The sequence below is a fragment of the Wasmannia auropunctata genome, unplaced genomic scaffold, assembly GCF_000956235.1.
Source record: "Wasmannia auropunctata unplaced genomic scaffold, wasmannia.A_1.0 LD335974.1, whole genome shotgun sequence".
In the NCBI taxonomy this organism is placed as follows: domain Eukaryota; kingdom Metazoa; phylum Arthropoda; class Insecta; order Hymenoptera; family Formicidae; genus Wasmannia; species Wasmannia auropunctata.
The window spans coordinates 188,506-203,454 of record NW_012026916.1 but is presented as its reverse complement, the minus strand read 5'-3'; the positions used below and the strand labels follow the sequence as shown (position 1 = coordinate 203,454).

General features: G+C 39.3%; 1 protein-coding gene across 1 annotated transcript in view; it reads right to left on the bottom strand.

Moving 5' to 3' along the window:
* The window catches only part of LOC105454816 (trafficking kinesin-binding protein milt), a 51,656-nt gene extending 38,547 nt beyond the window's left edge, over positions 1–13,109 (bottom strand). The window contains exons 1-3 of the mRNA XM_011697710.1: positions 12,904–13,109; positions 6,114–6,218; positions 4,573–4,677 (exon numbers count right to left, since the gene is read on the bottom strand). The gene's annotated coding sequence lies outside the window, so the exon portion shown is untranslated. The remainder of the gene's footprint in view (positions 1–4,572; positions 4,678–6,113; positions 6,219–12,903) is intronic.
* Between the last annotated feature and the right edge of the window lie 1,840 nt (positions 13,110–14,949).

Sequence of the window (14,949 nt, the reverse complement as noted above, 5' to 3'; positions counted from 1 at the left end):
TTTGGTTTATTAGCCAGAACTATTAATATAATGAATTGAAACGATAGAACTCTTTAAATACTTGTATTTTATAGCTCATACTTTCGAAATTCAGTGAGATGCTGGATGATGAAATGTGAAGTTAGCATCTCATTTTTTAAAACGGTGTTTTTTGACGTAATTCGACAGAACTATTGCTAAAACTTATCAAGAACTGTAGAACTATAGTGTATGCGAGCAGAACTGTAGTCATTTTGTGCGATGCCAAAAAATGATATGCTAACTTCACAGACACATGTAAAAGCAGCAAAATATTTTCACGGTTAAGGCCCGATAATCGAATAAAATCGTTAACCGTAACAAACGTACAAACGTTTTCTATCTTCGATGCCGCGGTATCGCGAAGTTCGTTTGATTTCCTCGTTTCTTACAATTAACACCGATGAGAAAAGCAGCGTCTCGAATCGGTCGGAGAGACAACAGGGTAACAGGTAACGATTGAATAGCGCAATTAAAACGACAAACTTGCGAAGAACACTTTCTACATCGGGTGCAATGAAAGGTTGAATGGAGAAATCACGAGCGCGACGTCAGAAAACAAGAATGAGGGAATCGTCGTGAGAACCGAAAGAAAGAAAGAAAGAAAGGAAAAAACAAGGAGGAACTCGGTATCATTCTTTCTGGTTCGGTGAAACTTCATCGTTTTGCACGGTTCAAGGAAAAGGTGAAGAGACAAGGTGTATATGCAAAATAAAAACAAGAAAAGTGGAACGGTTAGAGAGAGGACGCATCGTACGCGTTACGGATAACAATGCGATCTCGGGCGCATCCCGCCCGCGCGACCTGTGAGAGGATTCTCATTATTACTTCTCGGACGCAATAGCACGGAAAACGGTGATTAGTTGTGCAAATGGACAAACGGAGCAGCCTCATAACATAATCAAGTCCGTTGTGGGAATAAGGGAAGAAAATGGAAGGTGCAAGAAGGTTTCGATCATTCCCAAGATCATTCGGAGATGATTCAAAGAAACTTCTCGCAATGATAAAACGCGAATATATTACGGATAAAATATTATTTCCGCAGGTAACTCATTGAGAGTTAATATTAGAGAATATATATATATATGTGTATAGATACACAGTTAAGTGCCCTAATTACATATTAAATATACGGTTATCAAAATCTGAAAATTGAAGTCGAATAAACAAAAAAATATCCTTTTTACTTGCCACTACGAGATCTTTATGTAAACGGTGCCACGAAAATAACTAATGGATAATTAGCAGATAATTAACAGAAGAGAAACGTTTATTAAAATTAATAAAAGATTATTCCACGAGTAAACGATTATTTTCTTCGATTATACATATGTGTATAATTGGCCTCGGGCATGTCTCTCCATATCTTTCTTTTTTTTCTATTAATTACTACATTATTACTTCCCGAACATTTATCTTAAAGTAGACCGCGCGATTAAACGGAAATAAAACACACGCATAGATGCAATTATCTTTACGCAGCAACGTAGAAGCTCATTTATTATACAAGAGAACGCACGTAATTCATTATAAAATCTATAACACGTTGTATTCTCTCACTTTATAGTCTCTTACTGACTTACTTTATAGTGCGTGCTCTTATGTATCTATAATTAATATTGTGTTCTCTTTTACGACTCTAGAATTCTAAATTTTACGATAGCGGAATGTAGATACACTCATCATGTCGATAAAGTTTGATAAATAGTGAAGAACGTGTAGTGATAAACGTGAAGCGAGATGGAACGATGAAAGGTGATGGATAACAGAGGTAGAGAGAAAGAGAGGGAACAGGATACTTTCGTGTACCAATTACTAAATAGACTAGTACATCTTGGATGCGGTTCTCATCCGTATTCGTCGATAGTCATAAGAACGGCCGGCCTGTCTGCGCGTAAATATCTTCCGCGAGGATCCGAGACGATCCTATACACAAATCGGCGGCGTTTCTTATTTACATTTAAAGACTGCACTTGGCGTTTTAACATTTCTGAAGTTCATGCTGCACAGAAAGAGCAATACTAAAGATACTTTTCTTGTACGCAACGCGACGATTGAGCCCATTATAAACTTAACTCGAGCCGCTATTGAGATCCGATAATCGTCTCTCGGCTCAACTAAATGGCTTGCTTATAAGTATGTAGATATACCAGTCTGTCTTTGTCGCGCGTATACTACGTCTGTTAAAAGGGACCAAAAGGTCACGTCGGTTTCTCGAACTGAGTAAAGTGCAGCAGCTTTGACAAAAGTAGAAATCATTTAGAAAGTAGATTCTGTACATCCGTATATTTCTTATAATCAATACATACCTATAAAAGATGATATGCAAATTTCGCGCGACTTAAAGGGGGACAGAAGGTTTTTGTGGTTAAATTGGAGACGTAATTTGAGAATTTATTTCAGAGAAAGGAATAAATCGACAATTCTCTTCGGATGGCATTTATTACTATAGTTTAAAATGTAGAAAATTAACTTGTAATACAAAATTTACTGAAAATATATAGGAAAATATTTTCGCCATTGCAAAAGATAGACTTGAAAATTTCGAATTATTTTATAATTTTGTGACTTTTAAGGAAACAGACTGCTATTTTTTATCTAGTTTTTCTCAGAACACTTTACAGATTGAATCTAAAATAGACAATTAAAAAAAATTACAAAATGTACGTTTCGTTATCATTTAAAATTAGAATTTTACAAAAAACTGTAATTTTCACGTAAAAACTGACACTATGATCACTAAATTTTTTGGAGTGAATTTCACTCCAAAGTCCAAAAGATTGAAAATACTGCCACTCGGCCACTTGAGTGGCAGTATTTTCACTCTTTTGGAGTGAGATTCACTCCAAAAGAGTGAAAATTCACTCCAGAAAATTTAGAGAGTATTGTTACTACTTTGTAATAACATTTTTCTAATAATCTATTTTAGGCTCAATGTTTAGAACAAAGCCTCTTGAGAAAAATTTGATTAGAAAATAGGAGATTGCTTCTTTAGAAGTCATGGAATCATGATAAAATTTTCGGGTCTATTGAAAAAAATTTCTATATTTTTAAAAAATTATGTATTATGAATTAATTTTCTACATTTTAAATATAAAATAGTAAATAATATCTAAACGGAGAACTGTGTTCATTTATTCTTTCTTCTAAAATAAAAGCAAATTTCGCCTTTTAACCATATAAACTATTTGACTATGTAACTTCCTGTTTGCTCTTAAGGTGTGTAATATTTAAATGGAACATATATAATATTATGTAAAATATCGAACGATAGACGTTCAGACAAGTGTGACAATCTTAAAATAATTCATAACGCGAAAAAAAATAGATACGCGCGCGTGGCACAAGAATCATATCTTTGCCATTAAATTTCAAACGCTATTTTATAACGTACGATACGATCATACGTTCGTGTCGGATGTTATTTCTACGCGCGGTATGTAGAGCACGTAAATGAAAATAAACGCGTTGCTTCTCGGGACTACGGAAAATCGGTAATCAGCAACACGCGAGGTATCTCGTGTCGGCGACACCAAGCCTTGGCGAATTGTCGCGCAACGAAATTATACGAGCGGAATCATCTTTCGCTCGTGCGAGAAAATCGTGTCGTGCAGTGCTTCTTTTCCCTCCCGTTCGAAAGAATCTTCGCGGAATCCTTTCGTCATGTCGTCGTTCCTTATAAGTGTTCATCGACAACACGCGCCTGAACATGTATGTCCGCCGCAATAATCCGCCACTTTTCCATCTCGTTTAACAGGACGGATTTCTACGCGACGCACGTCTCTTCGGCGTGCACTTTTCCACGCATCGCGGAATTGCACTCGCGCGAACAAACGGCGATCGCCGTTGCGCCGCGTAACATCGGCGTCCGACGTTTCTTCCACATTGAGCGGCTTTGATTAGATTTATTCCGCTCGTTGCATCAACGCATCACATTCGCCCGACGTTTATGATTGAATCTTACTTCTATTTCCGTTTCTTTCTGTACGCGGCATTTCCTCAGTTTCCATTACGTTGCTATATTACGTTTTAATTGCGGTAATGAGATAGCGCAATTAGGCAATAATTACGTATGTTAAACGCATCAATCAAAGCCTTACTTCGGTAACAAAAGAAAAATAGATTTCTGCACGCACACATATAATGTATGCACGGACTTTTTACTGAAGCGTTGAAAAGATTGATCTTATACATGCGGTGAAACGTTTACAAATCCGGCCTCTCCGCTTCGCTTGAACTATTCGTCCAGCTTATATACACGGAAAGAACAATTTTGTTGAAAAGTCGAAAAATTTTACTGAATAGATATTTGAAAATAATTTTTTGTTGAATTATCAAAATAATTTGTTGGAATGTTAAAACTGATAAGCATTGCTACAAAACGTTTTGATATTCTAGCAATCATTTTGACATTCGCACAAAATTATTTTGATTATTGAACAAAAATTATTTTCAGATCTGGAGCAAAATTGTTCTTTCCGTGTATATGCATTGTGTGCTATAAATAGTCCACCAACAAAATTTACAAACATAAGATAAAATAATTGTACTTACTAAAGTAGTTAAGAGTCTCCCGGATCTGATCCGGCGATAATTTCAAATCGACGTCCTCCGATTTAAGGGCGGGCGCTGGGATAAACCAATCGGCGTTCTCGTACCCTGTAAAATACAATTCAGAACAATCTTTTAAAAATCTTGCTGTTAATATTGTGCGCGCGTGGCTACATCATCATCATCATTATCATTAGCATCATGATCATCATTAGCATCATCATCATCATCATCATCGATGATTGCCGCGCGATTCGAACTCGCGTAATCTACATAGATTGCCCGTCTACTGAAACGGAGATTGCAAAAATGTGTTAAGCGCCTCTCGGTCTGGAAGTAACATTAGAGAATACTAATACATACTCGGGGCAGCTGTATTATCGTGCTAATTAATGCGGTAATCGCATCCGTTCCGAAGACGAGTAACAAAAACGCCGCTGCCCGCACGCGTTAAATGTACTGTTGCTAATTGGCGCTGCCCGTAACCCCCGCGTCGCGTCGGGGGACGCACCTTCAGAGGCTTCGCTTTATTGACGGGACACGCGATACGGCCACCATGGTCAAATTGATGGCCCACCAACCGTCTGTTGGCCACGCGTGCCACATTATCGCTCCTGGTTCAACGCACTCGGCGAAAGATCACGCAAGTCCCTTACAATGTTCTTTATACTTTCACACTTCTCATGCTCTCTTTCTTTGCAATCGTACATGCGATCGTACATGAAGTTTATTGTTTACCTACTTCCGATATTATTATAACCTTATCCTTCGCTCGTTTCTACGATTGTAATTGCATTTACGTTTTCACGACGCTTTCCCCGTTTCCGGATGACGCTTCGCGATATCTTATGTACGTGACCCTTGGCGCTCTCGGTGCTTCAGGGCTTCGCGAAACGTGCATGTGCGAAACGCAGCTGTTCCTGCAGACGCAATTAACTAGACAGGCTTCCTCAGTTAATTAGAATGCAGGAAATTCGATCGGGGGCGTACATCGTCGCGCGGTCTTCTCTACGCCTATATTGATTTTTCAACATCCTACTTTCTCGATCGCGTCAAAGGCGAGTCATTATATACATTATAGAAGTTTACAATCATCGATATAGAGCTAAGTCAATGTTTTTTTCCGCACGGGAATTACGTTTAATTACTCATCAGAACGACCTGCATAATTTTCATTGTCGATTTAATCGACGCTATACAGTACGATTCATCGAAACGATATAGGAAAGTTTATCTGACCCGAGATATAGATTCGTTGAGATTCATTATCAGCGCGTTTACTGGCACGTTGTATTTTATCGTCGTCGATAAAATTCTGGAATATAAACTCGATAACGTCCAAGACGCGAACTGCGCGCGTGTGTACGCGCATAAAAAAAAAATACAGAAGGAATTCAAGGTATTTCTCCGACCGCGCCGCGGCGAGCGCGGTCGTGCACTTTTTCGCTTTACGTTTAAAGCACACACACGCGCTTTACCTTTCACCTCACTCGTTTCTCGTTTTCCTGCGGAGTAAAGAATTAGGATGCAGAAACGGTGCTCACCTTGGAACTGCGTTAAGGTGTCGGCCCGTAGACGGTATCTCGGTATTTGCTCCTCCAGCAGGCTGATTATCTCGACTTCTGGCAGCTCCTCGCCACTGCACACATCTGCGAACAATCAAGCGCAGCATCCACCGTGGCGTTACTAACGATAAAGTGCGAGAAGGCGCGTTCATTATGCGCGCGCGGTTCCGCTCCGCGCCGCGCGATCATATAAGCGCGTGCATAAATCGGGCGCGCGTGCTACGCGTCATCTCGCGACTCGTCCCCTATATATGTATGTTAACGCGGAGCAGGTGCGACGGGAACGTCGGACACGCATCGCGCGCGTATATCCTCCCGTGCGTCGCGTCGCCCAGTTGGACGCATTCGCGAGCTCGCGAAGGAAACGGGAAAAAAATCGCGCCATTCGACGTCGTCGACTCGCGTTACGCGCGACTGCAAAAATTAGGATGATGACAGCGCAATCTAATAATAGCATTGACGTAATAGTTCGAGTCGCGAAAGACGCTTAAATAGCGATGAATATATATATGTACGATAAGAGGGAAATAAATATTCGCGTTGTGCACGAAACTCTCATCGTTTTCCATGAAAAATGCAGGATGACGCCGCGCGCAATAAGCGGGAGAACATGAAATTTCAAGACGTGAAATGACATTACGTTGTAATGACGTTACAGCGCAAATGCGCACTTCACGCACCTCAATCATCGCCCTCCTTTTCCTCACTGCGCACGTAGTGCGCAACATGTTATCACGAAAACGCGCCTCTTTTATTATTACTGCAAAGTTATTTTCTGTCGCGGCGCGCGTCACGTTGTACGCACGCTCTGAAATCCTCTGCCTGCGGTGTATAAGACAAGTGTGCGTGATCTGAGTGACAAAAAGCGTTTGCTTGCGATACAGCAGGAAACCGAGGAGGAGAAGAAGGCGGAGGAGGAGGAGAAGAGATTTGTGCGGCTTACCGCAAACGAGGGGCCCTTCAACGGAGGACGGTTGCATACCGCATCAACGTGTCTCATGCGAAGCGCATGTAGCTTCGGAGTCGATCACCTTGCAGGGTACGATAAACTTCAGAGATATTTGCTTTGCGAAAATTCAGCCGCGTTATTACGTCCCGCGGTCCTCTTTTTGACCTTCGTAATTGAAACTTGAATAATATTTAGCCAAAAATCCATTTGATGGTGATAGATGGACCGGATGGACGTTTTATTTCACGTCCGAGTTTGTTCGACAGAAATTATTAATAAATAAATAATAGAGTTATGCTCTGAGATAAATTAATTAACGGAAAATGAAGAATGCCTTGTGGAGCAAACGCAGTAATTATAACGTAAGCAATGTTCTAATTATTTATAACAAAAGGATATTGTCCACGCTATAATTACTGCATGCGTTTGCTCCAAAAGGCATTCTTCATTTTCTGTTGAGAAATTATTAAATTGATGTAACATAATCATCTCTACAATTAAAGGTTTTAATTTTTCTTTTTAAGGAGAATTAAATCCCACATTGTTGGAAGAAATTTGTTGTTCACGAAGATGGAGAACATCGTGCTCGAACGAAGTCGCTTCCGGGTTTGTTTAAGTCGGCGCTATGTTTGATATAATCGCAGCTAAGTGGTACTACTGACCTGACATTGTACGCAATTCTTACGTGACGCTCGCATACTAATAGTCAGTAAGCGTAACGCATCGCCGACCGAGAAAAAACGCAGGAGGCGGTGGACTTTTTGTCAGGAAAACGCGGCAACGCGGATCCATGCAGCACCATGCGGCACGACGCTGCAACTGCGGATGCTGGCCGTACCGGGAATCGACGTGAGTCTCGGTTTCCGTGAACTTTGCACCCTTCGGGATAGGTATACGGCTTTTCGCTCCGTCCCTCTCTCGTGAGACAGAGATGACCCGCGCGAGAAGAGGATCTCCGACTATATCGCGCTGCACGAACTTATCGCGAGTTTAGCACATAATCGCGATTATGCCTCAGATAAGCTGCCTCCGATTGTTCGGCGCGTGAAATGCCGGCGCGCGCTTTTCGCGAAAATAAATTTCCCAGATTCCATTAATGAGGAACGAACACAGTTAGTTAGGCCGCGGTTCCCAACGTTCTTCGCTCTCGAATTCAATTGTGGAAACCGGATCGCGCAAGATCTGCGGTACTCGGCAGATTTACGGGGCGCATAGTGTTATGCTGCACGAATTACGTCGAAAGGAAAGATAATCATCGTTTAAGATAAATGCGCAAAAATACCTTTTGTACATGTGACTCAAATGATGAATAACAATTTTGAAAGCAGAACAGATAGAGAGCACTCCGATATCGGTACAAACTATCCAATATTTAACTTTGTGTCAATCTTAATTTCACATTTTGATCAACACATCAATCTCGCACATTTACTACTCGATTACTTTTACAGGAAAATGTGAGTTATATTATAGAAATATAAATGATGGCTTATCAATTCTGACAAAGCATTAAAACATTTTGTATTTTTGTGGTAGTAAATTTTGGAAAAATGGAAATTGAATGAAATTCACGTGAGAGTTTCTAAGAGTAAAGAATTTATAATATATGTGATCTGAACACTTTAATTACAAAATAGGATTTTATTAGTTAATTTTGCTTTGCAAACTGTTTTAATATAATATAAACTATTAAATGTTTAATTTTATGTTTATTATTTCAATCTTAATTTTATATCAAACATTTTATTACAATGTTATGCGTTTACTCAGTTATTATTTTATTCAAAAATGTAACTTACAGAAATAATAAAGTAAATTTTATTGCTCATAAATAATTTTTTTCTCTAAATCGACTAAATGGATATTTTTTTCACATGTAGAAAAACTTTGTCACGTAATATAAAAAGTCTTCTTTCAATTGAAAAATATATAATAAATAAAAAATGAGTTTCAACTCTTTCGTTCTTATTTTACTCCATTTATATCAAATAAATGTCATACAAATTTATTATAGATCTTATTTTTATCATTCTTAAATTAGTAATCTATAATTCGCTTTAATTTTTCCTCAAATGTTTATTGCTCGCCAAAGTGTCTGCATGGATATGTGTAAATACCAGTGTTTGCAATGTTATAAATGTATAAGCTTGGGATCAAGGTTTGCAAAGTCCACATGATTGTACGAACCGGTCATCACTGCAGAAAGTACACTACAGAAACGATAAAAATAGCATAAATGCAGAACGTGTGCTGCCACATACTGGCAACCGTGTGCAGCAAAAAGGTAAATCGACGCGTTCACTACAGAAGATAACACCTGCCAAGTTGATATCGATCATATCTAATATCGTTACCAACTGCGGATCATATTGATAATTTGATAAAGAAAACAAATATGTAAATATACGTTTTATTATACATAGGATAACTGTCCCTATTAGTGTGCTTTTATATTTAAAAAAGTCAAAAATAAACTGGTACAAATAAATAGACAAAGTGTTTTTTTTTTAAGTATTAACTTAATAAAAAGAAACACTTTGTCTATTTATTTGTTATACCAGTTTATTTTTATGACTTATTTAAATGTAGCACACTAATAGGGACAATTATCTTATAACGTATTTTGATAATGTTTCAGCAGAATATAATCAGAGCACACATTATATAAAATATAAATTGTATTACACATTTCACAAACGAATGGTTTTATAAACTGATATAATTTGTTATACCAAAGTATTAATTTAACCGCGATAAATTATTACTTCGCATACGATTAATAATTAACTGTCAACAACTAACAGCTGTAATAATAACTGCGCATACCCAGTTGATGAAAAACTATTTAGTTCTGTAAAAGATTAGCGTTCAATCCCTCTTGCTGTATATCTTTGCTTTCGGATGAAATCTGCCGATTGAAACGGCTTCGTTTCGATCTGTTTCTCAATCGCGTTTCACCTCCTTGCATGCGAAACGTGTAACAACGGAAGAAATAATGATTCGCGCGCGAAAAATATCGGGAGCGGATATATAACGTCGTACCATCTCGCCACTTGCTTAGCACGGCCTCGCGTTTCTCGAAGATCTCTCTGAGCTTCGCCGGGCCCTTGGGCCTTCTCGCCTCCTTTGTGCCTAGGTACATAATCTCGTGGCCGGCGTTGGCCGAACTCTTCGCCCTTCTCTCTTCATCAAGGCACCTTCTACCGTTATCAGCTTTCCGCTATCCGCTGCTCGCTTCACGAAACTCGATTCCGAAACTCACGCGATTACGTAAAATGAAACTAAACCAGCAAACCGTCGCGATGCATCGGCGGCGATCGAACGTCTCGCGACATCTGCGATTTTACTGTCTGATCAAAAAACTTGCGTAATTAGCTTCTGAGGCGATAATCTGACGATACGAGTAACGATTGAGAACGTTCGTGGTTCTCGTGAGTACAGAGCGTAACGCGCTCTCTGCAAAATGTACGAAAAAGTTTTGTTTTCGAACCTCGTCTCCTTCCGGAAGTAAATATTTTGGTAATAAATCTTCTCTTATAACGAGTCTTTAAATTTTTCACCCAATTTTATGAAGCACGCAAATGTTAACTTGCAAGAATTTTTTTATACAACAAAGGAAGCGCAATTCTTACATTTCAAATTAACGTTATTGAAATTATAAGTGAGGATACACGGCTCAAATAAACTACCGAATGTGTTTGATGTGTCGTTAACAAACGTTCCCATCTGCGAATTCTTTTTTATCGCGACAGCTGCGAGGAATTAAATTGTGTAACCGCGTGCACCTTATCGTATACGCACGGAATTATAACGAAATTACCAGTGAATGACACGATCGCGCGTACAGCAATAATTACACACGCTCCACTAATTATATATGCGTCGAACGACGACGAGCGACGCGACACTCGGCGTTTTTATTCCGGGTGATTATGCGGACACAGAACTCATCGCGATCCGTATCGTCAACGGCGGCGCGTTCGCGAACTCGGGGAAAGACGTTCTTTTTGAGCTGCGAGCCGCCGGAGAACTCCCTCGAACGTAAGTACGTCGTACGTCGCCGCGATGGAGGAAAATAGCAACGACCAGTAGATAGACCTGGAGCCTAGCCAATCTCGATTTCCGCGATCGAATCATTTATCGAATCGAACTTTAATTCGAAAAGCTAAATTTAATTTTTCACATTTCACTTACGAGAGTTAACTGTCAGAAACGTATGCCTCGCATGACAGCGGGGTCGTAGACCTCACCTCTGTTAATCTTTATAATTAATTTTTAGATAATTAATTTTATAATACTTTAAATAATTAATATAATTCCGTTTTTTTATCCTTTAATATATATGCGCAAAAGTTGCATTCTGAGATTAATCATCATTATAATCTTTTTTTCACTTACAGGCAGTTAAATAAAAAGAAGATAATGACTTGTTAGAAAAAAAGAAAAAAATACTTATTTCGCGGTTATGCAATTCTTAAAATGTAGGAACGATATTTCAGTTTTGTCATATATATTCAAACGAACGAGGGAGCCAGCAATCGATAAGTTTAAATCTTCACTGACGTAGCAGTCACATTCGACAAGGTTGCTGGCAGACGATTCGAAGTCAACCAACCCAAAAAAAACCGTACCGTGTATGTGTCTGTATTATATAATAGACGGGAATAAACTGGCATTCGCCAGTGGAATACATTTTCAATTGCGTGTATCACATAAATTTTTCTTCGCTACTAAAGCGCCAGCTAAATAATCCACACAAAATTTTTCCTTAATCCAGTAGATCGAAAATACCGATTGATCGAGAAACATACGGAAGAAATCACTTAGGTGATGCTCAGATTTTCTCGAAAATGCGCGAAGAAACGACGCGTTGGCTTAGAGATTCTATCATGTCACAAAACTAGTCCTTTGTAGGTCGCCTATTTCGAGATCTGAATAATGATTCTCTTGATATTTCGGACGCATGGAAATTGATGCATGGTACCTTTATAGAAATTTGTTCCGAGAAATATTATCGATCGCAACTCGATATATGGATATATAAATCGAAGATAAAAGATACTCGATGTTTGCTATGACGATAAAAATAATAGAAATGACAACCATCATTTTTAGCATGATGGTTATGATGATGATGATGATGATGACGACGACGATTATGATGATGATGATGATGATTATTATTATTATTATTATTATGATGCTGATGACGACAAAAATGATGATGATGATGACTAGAACGATAACGATAATGATGATGACGTCCATGATGATGAGAATGGAGCGTGGCGTATTATCCGCCGGGCAGGAGTAATCATCATTTGGCTCAGGCCAATGGGAAACACCATGAGGCTTGGAACAGGTAAGCCGTAGAGCCACTTTATAAAACTCCTCGTGCTAGCATCGTCAAAGACAGTTTCGCCTCGTACGCTTACAAAGTAAGATGTAGTAAATCCGTGCGCGAACCTTGAACTCTCGTCTCGAAGATCAACGCGCTGCAGCTGTTTTAAAAAAAATCAGCTTATTCGTGCGAAAAATTCTCGTCGGAAACGGCAAAAATTCTCGCCGCGCTTTGGCAGCGCCAGTTAAAATTAACGTCACGTGCGGTTTTAATCGCGCGTTTTAAGCCACATTTAAAAGAAACACGGCCTACAAGTAACTTGATTTTGATCGCGCTGTCGTGATCATCGTGGAACTATCAGTAGTTCGCAAAGATATCCGGTGAAGGAATCAATATCTTGAGCACCGTTCCCGTGGCATCACCCACAAGCGACAGCTGGTACGTATATAAAAATTTGATAACATTTTCTTTCGCCTTACCCGTGATGGTCTCAGCGTCGCGCGTACTAACGGGAGTGACTGGCTTGCTCTTCGGTGAACTTAACGCCTGGAGAGTCGCCCTTGCCGTGGGTGAGATTTTCAGGGAGGCGGTGGATGGTCGGATGGGGCCTTTGGGCCGCTTTGGACCCTCATCTTCCACGGTGGCCAGCTTGGACGCTGTAGCGAAGAGCGATGTCGCCTCGCTTTCCTGAAATGCAACCTTTATATTTAGCATTTTCGCGACCGGGTTAATATTTTAGAGTCTATATTTTAAAGTCTATTTAGGTCAACGCACATGAGACTCGAGAAATTACTTTTGCATTTATATAATATTTTCTATTAAAACTACTTTCTTTAAAACTACTTTCTTTAAACTACTTTCAAAAAGCATACAAATATTAGCTGTTGAAAGAAAGAAGATTCTGCATGATATTTACTGCTTAAACGCTCGAAATAAACTTTTTGATATATCTAATCCGAATGAATTCGTAATTACGATGTAACGTTTTTTCCAACATTGATTTTTTTTAAATTTCGGTCAATTATGTATATATATTGTAGATCCGTATATAGTTCAGAGAAACGCGGAAAGCAGGTTTTTTTATGCGCGTGTCATCGCCAGAACAAACGCAAAGTGTCTTTGAAGGTGAAGTCTCACGTTCCCCTAAATACTCATCGAGGGGGGACCGGTATTTAAACCGGCCGTTGCGCTTATTTAGACTGGTAGCGCTCCGGCGGACACGTTCATTTTGCTCATCTTCCGGTTCTAGTTTATTTCAGGACACTGACTCGAGACTTGAGACACAGACATTTTGACTGTTTTTGCAAACGCATATAGAGTCTACTGTTATCCTCGTTACGCCTCCTTCTCGCAAACAGACGTCGCTGATTTTTATCAAATGTCGATACTAATTCGCGAATTAAATATACGAAGTAACAATCCCTTATAAAATCTAAAGCTACGATCCTGCTGGTGACGCAAACTACTCAATACTCAATATTAAACTCATTCAACAAATCAATTAAGGGAGAGTTTCCGGCCGTAAAATTAGCCCTTGTTTCATGAATTTTTTTAAGGAAATCTATTACAGTAAAACGCGGATTTTTGCATAAACTTATATATTACTTGAATAGCAAAAAAATATTTTTTATTTCTATAAAAATGTATTTTAATGCCTCCAAGTGGCGATTGAAAGTGGCATGTTTTTCGAGCTGATTATCTTAATTCGTTTTTTCGTAATTACTTCCGTCACTTCGAAAAATATGCCACATTCAATCACCACTTGAAGGCATTAAAATACATTTTTATATAAATAATTTTTTTTGCTGTTCAAATAATACATAAGTTTATGCAAAAACCCGCGCTTTACTGTATATAATAGATTTCCTTAAAAAAATTCATGAAACAAGGGCAAATTTTACGATCGACAAAGGTGAAAACCACCTTAATTTTGTGTGCACAAGCGCACGTAACAAACCCTCGATATTTCGTTCATTCTGATTCCCATATGGCTCCTTTCATTGTCGTCGATATCACATATCAATGCGAGCGAGATAAGACGACAAGAACCGCACATTTACACGTCATATTAATCGTCGATCACTACGTTTATACACGCGCTAACACGTATACCGTTAAGAGTCGACACATCCGCAAACTTTAATTTTCGCGTACCGCCTCAATTTGTTAGGGTAGGACAGCACGAGCAGAAATATCTAGGCTAAACGGTTACGTAAAATTTTCGGACGATATTTATGAGCAAACCTCAACGTCACAGTCGAGGCGGTGCATTGCAGCTGCGTGACCGGAGGTGGTCCGAGACGCGTTTTGCACATCTCTTTCGACGCGCGCCAGTCAAGGCTCGTTAGCGTTTCGCCGTCAATTTCACTTTCCGATCTTCTGCTCGACGGGCTACGCAAAGCGGCGCAAGGTTATGACAAACAATACTATATTCTAATAATGCCGTGCATAACGCTATACGCGAGGAGAACGGAACGCGAAAATGTCATAAGACAGATAATCGATCTCCAGTGGTATTCTCGACA